This window comes from Delphinus delphis, chromosome 7, assembly GCF_949987515.2.
Source record: "Delphinus delphis chromosome 7, mDelDel1.2, whole genome shotgun sequence".
NCBI classification, from domain to species: Eukaryota; Metazoa; Chordata; class Mammalia; order Artiodactyla; family Delphinidae; genus Delphinus; species Delphinus delphis.
Genome location: NC_082689.1, coordinates 34,436,779 through 34,450,949, shown reverse-complemented (window position 1 = coordinate 34,450,949; position 14,171 = coordinate 34,436,779). Strand labels below are relative to the sequence as shown.

At 39.3% G+C, this 14,171-nt stretch overlaps 1 pseudogene; it reads left to right on the top strand.

Moving 5' to 3' along the window:
* The first annotated feature begins 1,068 nt into the window (after positions 1-1,068).
* On the top strand, positions 1,069-1,559 carry LOC132428063 (peptidyl-prolyl cis-trans isomerase FKBP1A-like; annotated as a pseudogene).
* The last annotated feature ends 12,612 nt before the right edge of the window (positions 1,560-14,171 follow it).

The window sequence follows — 14,171 nt, the reverse complement described above, 5'->3', positions numbered from 1 at the left end:
CAATTATAGTTCTGATAAATCAATTTCTACATTTATAAGTAAATGAAAGAAATTTTTACAGCCTTAAACCCTAAACATATTTCTATTATAGCACTAATCATAATGTGTCTTAATTATTCACTCAGTGTCTGACTCCCTCATTAAATCATGGCCTTCTTGAAGATAGGGACTGTACCTTTGTGATAGGTGTTTAGGCAGTGTCTGTTGAATGAATGAATTCAAAATTAAAGATCTAGGGCTTCCCTGGTGGCACAGTGGTTAAGAATCCGCCTGCCAATTCAGGGGACATGGGTTCCAGCCCTGGTCCGGGAAGATCGCACGTGCCAGGGAGAAACTAAGCCCGTGCGCCACAGCTACTGAGTCTGTGCTCTAGAGCCCATGGGCTACAGCTACTGAGCCTGCGCGCCATAACTACTGAAGCCCATGTGCCTAGAGCCTGAGCTCTGCAACAAGAGAAGCCACTGCAATGAGAAGCCCGCGCATCACAACAAAGAGTAGGCCCCACTCGCTGCAACTAGAGAAAGCAACGAAGACCCAACGCAGTCAAAAATAAATGAATAAAATAAATAAATGTATTAAAAAAAGTTTATATTAAGAAAACAAAATTAGAGATCTAAATATACAAGTGAGGTAATAGAGATGATTAGTCACAGATTAACACCTTATCTATGAATCAATAAAGGGTTAGTGGGAATGAAGGATTGGAGAGGGTCACATATTTTCCAATGTCTAAGAGGCTTCATTGGTTCCAATTGCCTACAAGAAAACAGATCACTTACAAAAGGCCTGTGATGGTAACCTGGGCACATTTTCCAGGACTGGGAGGCATTTCCCCAATCCCTTGGCAAGGATGTTAGAACTGAGCTAAGCCTAAGCTTTCTGACACATGCTATGTAACCTTCCCCTACTTGCTGATGAGTTGGTAATAAAAATACTAACCATCAGAGGTCAAGACTAATTTCTGGCAGCCGTTCCGCGGAGGGACGAGGCACAGCCGCGGAACCGCCGCCAGATTCGCTCTCTGTCCACACCGCCTGTCGCGCCGGCCGTCGCGCCGCCCGCCCTCCCACCAGCCCCGCATCCGCCGCCGCCGCCGCCGCCGCCGCCACCGCCATGGGAGTGCAGGTGGAGACCATCTCCCCCGGAGACGGGCGCACCTTCCCGAAGCGCGGCCAGACCTGCGTGGTACACCGGGATGCTTGAAGATGGAAAGAAATTCGATTCCTCCCGGGACAGAAACAAGCCCTTTAAGTTTGTGCTGGGTAAGCAGGAGGTGATCCGAGGCTGGGAAGAAGGGGTTGCCCAGATGAGCGTGGGTCAGAGAGCCAAGCTATCTCCCCAGACTATGCCTATGGCGCCACTGGGCACCCAGGCATCATCCCACCAAATGCCACTCTCGTCTTTGATGTGGAGCTTCTAAAACTGGAATGACAGGAATGGCCTCCTCCCTGATCTCCTCATTCTTGGATGTGCCATGGAAGGATCTGGCGCCTCCAGGTGCGCACAGCGAGCCCGTAGGGAGCTTTTCCCGATGTTCCACTACACTCTTCGTAAAAACATCTTCCCTGACTGAATGTGTTCTGTCACCGGCTTTGCTCTTCCCCTTTCTCCTCGTGTGTGTGTTGAACTGAACTATATGCCATAAACCTCAAGTTACCCATTTTAGTTTGTTTTCGTTTTGGGGTGAAGATAGAGTTTCAGTCCTTTGGATCTAGGTTTCCAGTTAAGTACTAGTCAAGTATTAACAGCACAAATAATGGGTTAACTTTAGAATAGGAATTGGTGTTGGGGGGAGTGCAAGAATCTTTATTTTATCTTATTTTTGGATGAAAGTTTTATCTATTATATATTAAACATTCTTGCTGCTGCGCTGCAAAGCCATAGCAGATTTAAGGCGCTTTTGAGGGTCGAATTATTCTCCAAGTTGAGAGATGTCCTCGGGTTGAATTAAAAGCCCTACCCAAAACTGAAGTGGGAAGGGGAGAGCCTTTGCCTCCACTGTCCCACCCCCACCCTCCCCTTAACCCTCTGCCTTTTGAAAGCAGATCATTTTCACTGAGATGTTGGACACTACAGGTGTGTGTCACCGGGCCAGCAGGGACCTCTGAAGCCTTCTTCATGGCCTGGCTTTTTTTTTTTTTTTCCATCCTGTGGTTTTTCTAATGGATATTTAGGACTTTTGTAATCTCATAGCTATCCAGGCTCCACTTCCTAAATTTTAAGAACTTTAACCGAAAGTTAAATTGAAGGTGCTGTTTGTAGACACTTAACACCCATGAAAGCCCAGCCATCATGACAAATTCTTGAGTGTCGTCTTAAGAAAATGATGCTGGTCATCACAGCTTCAGCATCTCCTGTTTTTTGACGCTCAGCTCCCCCTGCTGATCTCAGAGTTTCCTGGCTTCTCCTTCCTCCCTCTCACCCTCTGCTGTCCTGTGTAGTGATTTGGTGGGAGAAATTACTGCCTACTCGCCCACCCCTACCCCACCCCCTGCACTACATATGAGTTTCAAGTTTTATTATTGCAATAAAAGTGCTTTATGCTGGCTTTTCTCAAAAAAAAAAGACTAATTTCTGCTAAATGCAACCAACCAATTACCCTATGGCTGTTGCATGCAATAAATATTTCTCATTCAATACATTGGTCATTTTTTGTTTTGTTTTCTCAAGATTACAAGGAACACAACCCCTGCATGCAAATAAGGCATGCCTGCCCAACCTTCCTCCAAAGTCCAAGTCAAGAAGCTTCAGGGAGTTACAACTAGAAAAAAGACATCTCAGCTCCTTTTCTTCGAATTTTATTCATTAACTTAAATATTTAGCGAGCACCTCCTAGGTACCAGGGATCTTTATGGCACAAAGTATACATCAATGAACAGCACAGACAAATTTCTCTCCTCTTGGTACTTACATACAGGTGAAGGATTATCATTACTAATAGTGGGTCTATTCTCTACCTGGCAGGCACGAGAGACATTTTGTCCACATGCAGTATATTTTGCCAACCAAAGTTTTTTTTTTCCTAAGACTATAAATCTGATATTGCAGTTTGTCAGTGAGTCTTGATTCTTGATAATGACCTTTCCCTCCCATAAACTGCTCAGAACTTTGTACCCTCCTAGTAAAATATATCTTGCCTTACCTTGTAACTCAGTTATTTTTATACTTGCTTTATTCTCTATCACGTTTTAAATTCTTGAAAATCTTACCTTGTTTATTCTTTTATCTCCTACACAGTGCCTTACACATGATAAATGTTCAACAAATGTTTAATTTGGACTTAATTCTGGTTTTTAAAATGGAGGCATAGTTAACATACAACATTACATTAGTTTCAGGTGTACAACACAATGATTTGATATTTGTATATATTGTGAAGTGATCACCACAATGTCTAGTTCATATCCATCATCATACATAGACACAGAATTTTTTTTCTTATGATGAGAACGTTTAAGATTTACTCTCTTGTGGACTTCCCTGGTGGTGCAGTGGTTAAGACTCTGCACTCCCAATGCAGGAGCCTGGGTTTGATCCCTGGTCAGGCAACTAGATCCCACATGCATGCCGCAACTAAAAATTCACATGCCACAATTAAGGGGCTGGCGTACTGCAACTAAGGAGCCTGCCTGCTGCAACTAAGACCCAGTGCAACTAAATAAATTAAATAAATAAATAAATATTTAAAAATTTACTCTCTTAGCAGCTTTCAGATATACAATATAGTATTACTAACTCTAGTCACCATGCTGTACACCACATCCCCATGACTTATTTATTTGATAACTGGAAGTTTGTACCTTTGACCCCCTTCACCCATTTTCCCCCATCCCCCCACCCTTTGCCTCTGGCAACCACCAATCTCTTCTCTGTATCTATGAGCTTGGCTGGTTTGTTTTTCTTTTTTTTTTCCTTTTTGGATTGCACATGTAAGTGAGATCACATGGTATTTGTCTTTCTCTGTCTGACTTATTTCACTTAGCATAAAACCCTCAAGATCCATTTCTATTTCACAAATGGCAAGATTTCATTCTTTTTTTATGACTGAATAATGTTCCATTGTACATATACATACCACATTTTCTTTATTTATTCATCTGTCAATGGACACATATTATTTCTATATCTTGGCTTTTGCAAATAATGCTGCAATGAACATGGGGGTGCAGGTATCTTTTCAAGTTAATGTTTTTCTTTTCTTCGGATAAATACCCAGAAGTAGAATTGCTAGATGATAGAGTATTTCTATTTAAAAATTTCTGAGGAACCTCCACACTGTTTTCCATAGTGGCTGCACCAATTTACATTCCTACCATATGTGTAAGAGGGTTCCATTTTCTCTCCATCCTTGGCAACACTTGTTATTTCTTGTTTTTTTGTTTGTTTGTTTTTGATAATAGCCATTCTAACAAGTGTGAGGTGATATCTCATTGTCTGATTTTCGTTCCCCTGATGATTAGTGATGTTGAGTATCTTTTCATGAACCTGTGGGCCATCTGTATGACTTCTCTGAAAGAACATCTATTCATTACTTCTGTTTTTTAACAAAGACTTTATCACAATTCTTATAATGAGTATAATTCTCATTTAAACTAGTTATACACAATTAAACTACTTTCCTTTCACAGTGCTTTGTGAAAAGGAAACCTCAATAAATATTTGCCGAACAGAATTGAACATGTTTAAAGTAATTTTACTTACTTAAAAATTTTTAAATCAGTTCTTATGAGGACTGTAAATTCCTCTTTTGCCTAACCACCTAAAATCAATCCTTTAAAAAGGAAATAAAAGAGTAACTGAGGAAATAAAAACATAACCATCAGATTTTTAAAAATTGTGGTATGGTTGCTTTATAATGTTGTGTTAGTTTCTCCTGTACAACAAAGTGAATCAGTTATATGTATGCATATATCCCCTCCTTCTTGGACCTCCCTGCCACCCACCTAGGTCACCACAGAGCACCAAGCTGAGCTCCCTGGGCTATACAGCAGGTTCCCACAAGCCATCTGTTTTATACATGGTAGTGTATATATGTCAGTCCCAATCTCCCAATTCATCCCAATTCCCCTTCCCCCCTCCCCATTCTGTGTCCACACATCCATTTTCTACATCTGCGTCTCTATTCCTGCCCTGCAAATAGGTTCATCTGTACCAATTTTCCTAGATTCCACATATATGCGTCAATATATATTTGTTTTTCTCTTTCTGACTTACTTCACTCTGTATGACAGACTCTAGGTCCATCCACCTCACTACAAATGGCCTGATTTCATTCCTTTTTATGGCTGAGTAATATTCCTTTGTATATATGTGCCACATCTTCTTTATCCATTCATCTGTCGATGGACACTTAGGTTGCTTCCATGTTCTAGCTATTGTAAATAGAGCTGCAATAAGCATTGTGGTACATGACTCTTTTTGAATTATTGTTTTCTCAGTGTATATGCCCAGTAGTGGGATTGCTAGGTCATATGGTAGTTCTATTTTTAGGTTTTAAGGAACCTCCATACTGTTCTCCATAGTGGCTGTATCAATTTACATTCCCACCAACAGTGCAAGAGGGTTCCCTTTTCTTCACACCCTCTCCAGCATTTGTTGTTTGTAGATTTTCTGATGATGCCCATTCTAACTGGTGCGATGTGATACCTCATTGTAGTTTTGATTTGCATTTCTCTAATAATTAGTGATATTGAGCAGCTTTTCTTGTGCTTCTTGGCCATCTGTACGTCTTCTTTGGAGAAATGTCTATTTAGGTCTTCTGCCCATTTTTTGATTGGGTTATTTATTTATTTTTTGATATTGAGCTGCATGAGCTGTTTGTGTATTTTGGAGATTAATCCCTTGTCAGTTTCTTCATTTGCAAATATTTTCTCCCATTCTGAGAGTTGTCTTTTTGTCTTATTTACAGTTTTCTTTGTTGTGCAAAAGCTTTTAAGTTTCATTAGGTCCTATTTGTTTATTTTTGTTTTTACTTTCATTACCCTAGGAGATGGATCAAAAAAGATCTTGCTGTGATTTATGTCAAAGAGTGTTCTTCCTATGTTTTCCTCTAAGGGTTTTATAGTGTCTGGTCTTACATTCAGGTCTTGAATCCATTTTGAATTTATTTTTGTGTATGGTGTTAGGGAGTGTTCTAATTTCATTCTTTTACATATAGCTGTCCAGTTTTCCCAGCACCACTTATTGAAGAGGCTGTCTTTTCTCCATTGTATATCCTTGCCTCCTTTGTCATAGATTAGGTGACCATAGGTGCATGGGTTTATCTCTGGGCTTTCTATCCTGTTCCATTGATCTATATTTCTGTTTTTGTGCCAGTACCATACTGACTCGATTACTGTAGCTTGGTAGTATAGTCTGAAGTCAGGGAGTCTGATTCCTCCAGCTCTGTTTTTCTTTCTCAAGATTGTTTTAGCTATTTGGGGTCTTTTGTGTTTCCATATAAATTGTAAAATTTTGTGTTCTAATTCTGTGAAAAATGCCACTGGCAATTTGATAGGGATTCCATTGAATCTGTAGATTGCTTTGGGTAGTAAAGTCATTTTCACAATACTGATTCTTCCAATCCAAGAACATGGTATATCTGTCCATCTGTTTGTGTCATCTTTGATTCTTTCATCAGTTTTTTATAGTTTTCTGAGTACAGGTCTTTTACCTCCTTAGGTAGGTTTATTCCTAGGTATATTATTTTTTTGTTGTTGCGATGGTAAATGGGATTGTTTCCTTAATTTCTCTTTCTGATATTTCATTGTTAGTGTATAGGAATGCAAAAGATTTCTGCGCATTAATTTTGTATCCTGCAATTTTACCAAACTCATTGATTAGCTCTAGTAGTTTTCTGGTGGCATTTTTAGGCTTTTCTATGTATAGTATCATGTCATCTGCAAACAGTGACGATTTGAGTTTTTTTAAAAGATTAGGAAAGTAAGTTTTGTTTTTTGTGTTTTTTTGGCTGTGTTGGGTCTTCATTGCTGCCTGCGGGCTTGCTCTAGTTGTAGCGAGTGGGGGCTACTCTTCATTGTGGTGCACAGGCTTCTCATTGTCGTGGCTTCTCCTGTTAAGGAGCATGGGCTCTTGACACATGGGCTTCAGTAGTTGTGGCACGCAGGCTCAGTAATTGTGGCTCACGGGCTCTAGAGCTCAGGCTCAGTAGTTGTGGAGCACAGGTTTAGTTGCTCCACAGCATGTGGGATCTTCCCAGACCAGGGATCGAACCCATGTCTCCTGCATTGGCAGGCAGATTCTTAACCACTGTGCCACCAGGGAAGTCCCAACAGTGACAATTTTACTTCTTCTTTTCCAATTTTTATTCCTTTTATTTCTTTTCCTTCTCTGATTGCTGTGGCTAGGACTTCCAAAACTATGTTGAATAATAGTGGCGAGAGTGGACATCCTTGTCTTGTTCCTGATCTTAGAGGAAATACTTTCAGTTTTTCACCATTGAGAATGATGTTTGCTGTGGGTTTGTCATATATGACTTTTATTATGTTGAGGTAGGTTGCCTCTATGCCTAATTTCTAGAGAGTTTTTATCATAAATTGGTGTTGAATTTTATCAAAAGCTTTTAACCATCAGATTTTGAAAGTTTCATAATATGTCAGAAATCTTCATCTTGATCAAACTAGAGAATTTCACCCAATTTATGCATTCATCTCCTCTCTTTTTTTTAATCTACTTAAGCATTTACCATGCTTGCTTCATATATTACATCATTTCTTCCTTCTTTCCATTATCCTTCAAAGTCAATTGATTATTCTTGCTAAGTAATAATAAAGACCATAATAAAATGTATAATTCCAAAGAGTTACAAAAGCTAAAATAACGAAGTGGCCCACATTTGCAGATATGTAGTGGGTTTACGTGACAGTCTGGGCTACGTGAGAGGTGGCCTGAGTATGTCAATCATAAAGTGGGGCTGACCTGGTCATGTAGATTAATAGGAAGCATTCTTGTCTGTGCTCAAGGTCCTATGGTCACCATAGGCCACAGGAGACACTGAGACATCTGTTTGCTAAGCTGTGAACCACAAAGATTTAGCTGCAATGCCACAAGCATTCCAAAGCTCAACATCTAACAACTGTTTGAAGCCCCAGGCTGTTTTCTCTGATGTCCCACATTCCTTTTCACTCCCTGTCTTACTTACTGGAACCTAATTCCTGCCACAAATGTAATAAGTCCCATTTCTTCAAGCCCTCAGCACAATGCTTATACTCAATTTACAATTTATCTCATTCTACTTTGCATGACTCTTATCTTGCCTCTAGATTAACTCCTTGAGACTAAGACTAGGTATTTTCATCTTTATCTTCTCACTACTCCCCTGTCATCCCATTGTAGGTCCAGATGGTCCAGATGTTCACCAAAATAAAAATAAAGTTGTGTTCCAGAACTTCTTTGGTTTTATCCTCCTTTGGGACCACTAGAACTGCACCACCCATTCTGGTTTATTTTAGGGTTGAGCACATAAGCCACATATGACTACATAGACATGTAAGCATTGTTTATACAGCAGAAGGGTGTCCACATGTTTTTAACAAAGAGCAATATGATTAGAAATCCATGTGTGTAGAAGGCTAATTTTTTAATGACAACTATAGAAGTCAGCACTTCCAAAAATTAATTTTTTCAGCAGTATAAAAGATGTCCAAAAATACTTTCTTCAACTTTATTTATACAAAAGTGCCCTGCTGTAGAGTTAGTATTTGTGCCAATAGCATTAGCAGTTATTGCTCAATTGTGACTGAGGCAGCAAGAATAGTTATTTCTCATAAGGCATATTTGATGTGAGGATATTTCAATTCAGGTTCCAAATTTATATGGCAAATGCTACTGAAATTCTCAACTTTCAACTTGATGAAACTTTCACAGCACCCAGGTGGATCCCAACATTGCCTGCTTAGAGTTTGGTCAGATGGTTAGAAAGTTTAAATTAATTCTGTAAATAGTTTTATTGAGATATAATTGACATATAACATTGCATTTGTTTTAGGTGTACAACGTAATGATTTGGTATATGTATATATTACAAAATGATTACCAGAATAAGGTTAGTTAACATCCATCATCTCGCATAGTTACACTTTTTTTTCCTTGTGATGAGAACTTTTAAGACCCATTCCCTTAAAATTTCCTGGAAATTTTTCACAGGAAAACTGGTGGGAATGGCGGGTGGCCTATCTAGTATAGCTCCTGAGGACCGGGGTAGAGGGCATTTACCAAGTCAGGTCTGAAGAGCGTGCTGAAAGCAAGAGGCAGAAAATCCTGTCCAAATGGATTGTGCAATTACAAAGAATGTGTGCATAAATTAAAATTCAAGGGGATTGTCAAGCCAGGCAGGCAAAGAAAATAAATGGGACAATTCTGGACAGTAAATGACAGGCCATCTGAATGAAAGCTGGTGACAGCTGATATTGCCTGAGGCTGGATCTCACATTTTAGGGCTGATCTGATTCATTTAAAGAGTCTGGAATGTAGCAGACACTAAACTTCATATTCTGGCAAAGTTCCAGCAATACTGTGTCTGTAGTTCGGTCAGTTCCAGTCCAAATGGAAAGTTATGGGACAGATTGATCGGTCAGTCATTTCATATCAACGGTTTAAAGCAATTTATCATGTTATTTGGTATTATTTTATCCATCTTTCTTGCACTTGTGTTTCATTGAGTTTCTTTGATCTATGGGTTATAGTTTTTATCTAATTTGAAGTTTTCAGTCATTTTTTCTTCAAGTATTTTTTTCTGTCTCCCACACCCTTTTTTCAGAGACTCCAGTTACATGTATGTTAGGTTGCTTAAAGTTATATTACAGCTTCCCTGACACTGTTTTTTTTTTTTATCTGTGTGTTTCATTTTAGATAGTTTCTATTGTTATGCCTTCAGATTCACTAATCTTTTCTTCTTGAGTATGTCATCTGCTGCTAACTTCATGCAATATATTTTTCACCTCAGACATTGTAGTTTGCATCTAGGACTTTAATGTGGGTCTTTTAATCTTTCATATATTGACTTAACATGCTCAAATTTTCCTCTGTCTTCTTGAACATATGGAATAGTATCTGTTTTAATATCCCTGTCTACTACTTCTATGATCTGTGGTATTTCTGAGTCTAATTCTAGTAATTGATTGTTGTCTTCATTACAGATTGTATTTTCCTGGTTCCTTGCATTTTTGTAATTTTCTGATTAAATGCCAGACATTGGGAACTTTACCTTGTTGGGGCTGGATATTTTTGTATTCCTATAAATATTTTTGAGATTTGTTCTAGAAATGCAGTTAAATTATTTATAAACAGTTAAATCTTTTTGAGGCTTGCTCTTCAACTTTGTTATATAGGATTAGAGTTGCCTTTAGTCTAGGGCTAATTTTCCTCTACTACTCAGAACCATGAATTATAAGATTTTCCATTCTGTCTGGTATGAACTTGAACTATTCTTGTCCTTGTATGAGCTTTGAGAATTGTTTCCTTTGCTCCTTTCAGGTAGTTCTTCTCCAGACTTGTATGGTTTCCTTCCTTGTATGCACTGATTAGTATTCAGCTGAAAACTTGAGGGAGACTCTCAGAAATTCCCTAGAGCAGTCTCTCTGTGCAGGTCTCTGACCTCTGAAACTTCACCCTGTGAACTTTAGCCACTGTGGCTCCCTGGACTCTGTCTCCTCAATTTAAAGAGACTGCCAGGCTCTGCTTGAGTTCCCTCTCCCTGTGTCATGACCTGGAAACTCTTTCTAGGCAGCATACTAGGGTAATCATAGGGCTTACCTCTCTGGAGGATCACTGTCCTGCACTGCTTGATGTCCAATGTCTGAAAATTATTGTTTTTTACATTTTGTCCATCTGGTTTTTTAGTTGTCTCAGGCAGGAGGGTACTCCAGGCCTTGGTACTACATTTTGCCGGAGAACTTATGAAGTCAACAGAACCACCAGTGGTTGCATGGACTGCATCTGAGCTCCTCCACATCCTGAGATTTACATGGCATTACATTTGCAAAGAATACAGCAGACCTAGAAACTTTATCCATTCATTCAGCAAATATTTAAACACTGATAGAGATGGCTAGCTTTCCACTACAATCTGCCGCCTTTCTATCTTACAGGATTGTCCTTGGGAAGTGGCTGCCAGGCCAGGGACTATGGTTTTCCAGACACCCCCCCCCCCGCCACCACACACACACCTTGCTTTCTCAGTGGCCATATGTCTAGTTTTCACCAATGAAATGTGAGTGGAAATGAGGTGTGTCATTTTTAGGGCAAGGATGTTAAGAAGCAGATATGTTTCTTCACACTCTTTCCCCTTCTGCTGACTGAATGCTGAGGATAACAAGTACCCTTGGAATGGTGAGGCCAAAACATGAAAGGAGTCTCAGTCCCTGAAATCACTGCATGGAGGGAAGCTGCCTGCCAGAAACACCTGTATTGATCAGCTAGGTGATGACAAAATAAACTTCCATTGTGTTAAGCTACGGCTATTTTGGGGTTACTTTGTTAAAGCAGTGAGTGTTATCCTACTAATACAGGGACCTACTGTGCACCAAGCAGTGTGTTAAATGCTGGATGGTCAATGAGAAACAAAAATGTAATGATCCCTAGCTCATGGATCTTAAAGGTTAGTCAAGAAAGATAAACAAGGAAAGAAACATATATATAGTTACACCCTGCAAAGCACCTCCTTAGTTCATGTGTTCCTAGTAGAATACATCTTGCTTTTAATACCCAAACTTCAAAGAATATATTTTCCTTTATACAGTGTTTTTGACTAACATTTATATAGGAAATGTTTATACTTGTATCCTCCCCAAAGTCAATACAACATTTTAAAACAAAATGATGTGTGTGAAAAATTTTGTATTGCATTTTGAATACAATTGGTAGGATATCAGGATCACAAATAGATATTTTTCCAGTGTTTTATTTTCAAACATTTCAAATATGTAAATCAGAAAGGTTTAAAGAATACACATATATCTTTCACCTAGAGTCACCAATTGATAATATTTAGCCACTTTGTTTCATTTTTCTTGAGACAGACATACACACACACACACACACACACACACACAAACCTTGCTAAGCCATTTGAAAGTAACTTGCAGGCACCGTGATACTTTACCTCTAAATACTTCAGTATTTATCTCCTGTGAACAAGGACATTCTCCTACATAATAAAATTACCACTATTACACCCAAGAAATTTAAAATAAATACACAGTACTATCTAACACACAGTCTATGCTAAAATCTCCCCTTTGCCTGTAGCTGATTTTAATTAACTTATTTATTATCTTTTAATCTCCAAAATAACTCCTACTCCCCAATAGGTATAGGTCCTCTCCAGAACTAAACCAATCCCAACTTGATCTATAGATTCAGTGGATTCCCAACCAAAATGCCAGAAAATTATTTTATGAATATCAGCAAACTGATTCTAAATTTCATGTGGAGAGGCAAAAGACCCAGAATACTCAACATAATATTGCAGAAGAACAAAGCTGGGGGACTGATGCTACCTGACTTCAAGACTTACTATAAAGCTCCAGTAATGAAGACAGTGTGGTATTGGCAAAAGAGTAGACAAATAGATCAATGGAATGGAATAGAGATCCCAGAAACAGACCTCCATAAATATAGTCAACTAATCTTTTTTTTTTTTTTTTTTTTTTTTTGTGGTACGCGGGCCTCTCACTGTTGTGGCCTCTCCCGTTGCGGAGCACAGGCTCCGGACGCGCAGGCTCAGCGGCCAGGGCTCACGGGCCCAGCCGTTCCGCAGCATGTGGGATCTTCCCGGACCGGGGCACGAACCCGTGTCCCCTGCATCGGCAGGCGGACTCTCAACCACTGCACCACCAGGGAAGCCCGTCAACTAATCTTTGACAAAGGGACAAAGATAATACAATGGAGCAAAAAATAGTCTCTTTAACAGGTGCTGCTGGAAGAGTTGGACATACACATGCCAAAAATTAATACAGATACAGACCTTACATCTTTCACAAAAATTAACTCAAAGGATCACAGACTTAAATATAAAAAGTAAAACCATAAAACTCCTGGAAGATAACATTAGAGAAAACCTAAGTGACCTTGGATTTGGCAGTCACTTTTTAGATACAACACTAAAGGCACATCTATGAAAGAAATAATTGATAAGCTGGACTTCATTAACATTTAAAGACTTCTGCTCTATAAAAGACAATATTAAGAGAATAAGAAGAGAAGTCACAGACTGGGAGAAAATATTTGCAAAAGACACATATGATAAAGAACTATTATTCAAAATATAAAAAGAAATCTTAAAACCTAACAACAAGGAAACAATCTGATTTTAAAAAGGGCCAAAGATCTTTTTTAAAAAAATACTTAATTTATTTTGGTCATGCAGTTTGCAAGATATTAATTCCCCAGCCAGGGACTGAGCTCGGGCTACTGCAGTGAAAACATGAAAGCACCAAGTCCTAACCACTGGACCGCCAGAGAATTCCCATAAAAAGGGCAAAAGATCTTAGCAGACATCTCACCAAAGAAGACATACAGATGGAAAATAAGCATATGAAAGGATGCTCCAATATATACAATGGAATAATAAAAAAGAATGGGATAATGCCATTTACAGCAACATGGATGGACCTAGAGATTATCATACTAAGTGGAGTAAGTCAGAAAGAGAATGACAAATATTATATGATATCACTAATATGTGGAATCTAAAATGTGATACAAATGAACTTATTTACAAAACAAAAACAGATTCACGGACATAGAAAACAAACTTGTAGTTACCAAGCGGGGAAAGGGGTGAGGGAGGATAAATTAGGAGTTTGGGATTAGCAGATACAAACTACTATATATAAAATAGATAAACAGGGACTTCCTTGGTGATGCAGTGGTTAAGAATCCACCTGCCAATGCAGGGGACACGGGTTCCATCCCTGGTCCGGGAGGATCCCACATGCCGTGGAGCAACTACTGCCGTGCACCATAACTACTGAGCCTGTGTTCCAGAGCCCACGAGCCACAACTACTGAGCCCAAGTGCCACAAATACAGAAGCCCGAGCGCCTAGAGCCAGTGCTCTGCAATAATAGAAGCCACCGCAATGAGAAGCCCACACACCACAACAAAGAGTAGCCCCTGCTCGCTGCACTAGAGAAAGCCCGCGCACAGCAACAAAGACCCAATGCAGCCAAA